This window comes from Elaeis guineensis, chromosome 11 (assembly GCF_000442705.2).
Source record: "Elaeis guineensis isolate ETL-2024a chromosome 11, EG11, whole genome shotgun sequence".
NCBI classification, from domain to species: Eukaryota; Viridiplantae; Streptophyta; class Magnoliopsida; order Arecales; family Arecaceae; genus Elaeis; species Elaeis guineensis.
The window spans coordinates 104552485-104556245 of NC_026003.2; positions in this window are offsets into that span (position 1 = coordinate 104552485).

The window sequence follows — 3761 nt, forward strand, 5'->3', positions numbered from 1 at the left end:
ATGTGGCTGTGTTATATGATCGATTCAGGTGGCAGATTCAAAGTGTGATAATAATTTTTTAATGATCATGATTAAAAAAAAAAAAGACAGTGATAACATGATAATGATAGCATAATAATTTTATTTTATCCTATATCATGAAATCTTGTTTTTTTTTTTTTGAATTTATATGAAAATTTTGGTTCAAGAAAATCTATAATCAAATAAAACTTGAAAAAAATCAAATCACTGGTGACATAATAATCAGCACAATAATTGTTACTTAAGTCCACATCACATGCCGCGGTTGTAATATTATGATAACCGTTATTTTATATCAAGGATTAAACAACAATCGAATGAAAGATGGCAGAAGTTGGGCCATGGTAACCTATAGAACGGCAAAGTTGAGGAAAGCTTCCACAGAAACCACCTCTTTCCAAATTTTATCAGGAAAAAAAAAAATCTCTTTCCCTGCAAATCAATGCCGGGAGAATGGTGGGTCCGCGTTCGGATACAGACTACGGCGACATGTCCGATACAGCGGATTAGACTTTTGGTGTGATCCACGTCTGCGTTTCGATACGGTGACATGTCCGATGCGACGGCTTCCACTTTAGGTGCCATCCACGACGTCACCTTTCCGCACGAGTACGAGGGTGGTGGGGCGGGAGCTCTTTTTCAGAATAATTTTAAAAAAAAATTTAAATATTAAAATAATATAAAATAAAATTTATTTATCAAATTAATGTAAAAGAGAAAAACGTCATTTTGAATGACGTTTTTTTCCATCCACGTCACCCCCTTTTCCACAATGGCATTGTCCCCAAAAAAAAAAAAAACAGAAACGTCGATTGGAATGGCGTCTTTAAAAATGCCATTTTGAACGGCGTCTTTAAAAACGCCATTCAAAATGGCGTTTTTCAATTTTCTCACAAAAAAAAAAAAGAAAAAAATTATGAAATAATAAAAAAATTTATTTTTTAAAATTTAAAATTAATAAATAAATTAAAATTTTAATTTTGATTGAAATTTAAAATATAAAGATTTGAATTTGTAATTTATTAAAAACATTAATTTAAATTTTTTATTTCAAATCTTTTTTAAAAGATGTCAAAAAAAATCTTAAGAAATAAAAAAAAAATTATCATAGAAAATAAAAAAATAGAGAAAGAAATATCAAAGAAATAAAAATTTGAAATTTAATTGAAAAACATCATTCGAAATATTTGTCCTAAAATTTTTTTAAAAAAAAATTTTAAATAATCAAAGAAAAAGAATTATAATTCAAAATTTAAAAGAAATAAAATTTTAAATATTAATTGAAATAAAAATATTATTTCAAATTACTTTCAGAAATTAAAATTAATTTTTTTTAAAAAGATTCAAAAAATTTTTAAAAATAGGGTTAAAAATTTTTATAAAAATATAAAGAATTGAAAAAAAATAGAAATTATAATTGTAATTGAAGAACAAAGTTTATAATTTTTAATTTTAAGAAATAAGAATTATAATTGTAAATGAAATTAAAAATTATATTTTAAATAACTAAATTAATTTAAATATAAATTTTTAAAAATTATTTTAAATAAAAGAAAAGAATACGTAATAGAATATCAAAAAGCTAAAAATGGAAAAAAACTAAAATTAAAATTTAAAATTATAAAAATTATAAATTAGATTAGAAAAAATATATCATAAAAGAATAAAATAAAATTAAATTAATTATAATATCTTTATTAGGGTATTTTATAAATGTGATTTAAAAAAATTAAATTTGAATTAAATTTTGATAAAAAAAGAAATACATTAAAAAGTTAAAGAAATGAGGAAAAGTTAAAAAGTGAAAATTTTTAAAAAGTCACAAAAAATAAGAATTATAAATTAAAATATTTAAAAAAAATTATAAAGTTTAATTGAAATAAAATTTTTTTTAAATATATTTTGTAAAATTAAAATTAAATTAATTGAAATATTTTTCAAATAAAATTTAAAAATAGCCTAAAAAAATTTCATAAGAAGATAAAGAATTGAAAAAAAATAGAAATTGTAATTGTAATTGAAGAACAAAATTTATAATTTTTAATTTTAAGAAATAAGAATTAAAATTGTAATTGAAATTAAAAATAATATTTTAAATAATTAAATTAAATTAAACATTATTATTTAAAAAAATAATTTAAATGAAGAAAAAAAAATGGGAGGAAAATTTAAATTTTAATTTGAATTAAATTTTGATCAAAAAAAATACAGTGTAAAGTTAAAAAATGAGGAAAAATATGAAAAAAAAAAATTATAAACTAAACTTTAGAAAAAATAATATTTTTTTAATTAAAAGAAAAGAGTACGTAATAGAATGCTAAAAAGATAAAAATGGAAGAAAACTGAAATTATAATTTCAAATGATAACTATTTTAAAATAAATAAAAAAAAATCTTAAAAAAAAGAAAAAAATAATAATAAAATAGAAATTATAATTATAAATTTTAAAAAAAATTAATTTTAATTTAAATTAAAAATTATCATTTAAATTATTATTTTCATTATTTAATTTAATTTATTTATTAAAAGATTAGAAATAATAATTAAAGAAATAAAAAAAAAGAGAAAACGCATAGAGAATGGCGTTTTCCCCTCCCCATACCCTTTTTCCCCTCTCCTTCTTCCTTTTCCCTCTTCTCCTTCTCCTCTTCTCTCTTCTCCCTTCTCCCTTCTTGATCTTCTCCGGCGTCTCTCCTCTTTTTTTTTATTTTCTATGATAATTTTTTTTTTCTTAAGATTTCTTTTGACATCTTTTAAAAAAAAATTGAAATAAAAAATCTAAATTAATTTTTTTAATAAATTACAAATTAAAATCTTTATATTTTAAATTTCAATCCAAATTATAATTTTAATTTATTTACTAATTTCAAATTTTAAAAAACAAAATTTTCCATTATTCCATGATTTTTTCTTTTTTTTTTTGGGTGGAAAAATTGGAAAACGCCATTTTGAATGGCGTTTCTTCTTGTTTTTTTTTTTTTTTTTTTTCGGACGATGCCACGGTGGAAAAGGGGGGTGACGTGGAAGGGGAAAAAACGTCATTCAAAATGGCGTTTTTTCCTTTTGCATTAGTTTGGTAAATAAGTTTCATTTTGAATTATTTTGGTATTTAAGTTTTTTTTTTTAATTATTCTGAAAAAGAGCTCGTGGGGCGGGGCAGCAGTTCAAATGCTGGGGTTCTATGTTGTACCTTTAGACGTGCGCCGTTTCGACGGCGGAATAGTCATTATGAGATCAACAATGATTAGATAAAATAAAAAAAATTAAAATATTTTAAAATTTATGTAAGATACAATTCTGATAATATTTTGTTTTAATAAAAAAAAAAATTTCTTTCGATGTAGTTTGGATAGGTTCGGTGCAAAAATTAACTGGAATCATTCAACGTAGAACATACCAAATCATACTGATGATGAATTAAGATAATCTCAATATATAAAAATTAAAAAAAAAATAAAAAAATAAGAGAGAGAATGATAGATGTCTGATAGAAGGCTATGGACGGCCGAAAGAGGCTCGAAGAGGTTTTGTCCTCTAATTTTTTTATTTCAAAATTAAATTTGAGATGGAAAAAAAAATATTTTATTTTAAAAAATTAAAATAAAATTGATAACTATTTTATCAATTTTATATAATTTTTTTAAAAAAAATTAATGTTGAAAAAATTATATGAAGTTGGCAAAAAAAATTGTCAATTTTATTTAAATTTTTCATAATAATTTTTTTTTTTTCTGAAACTC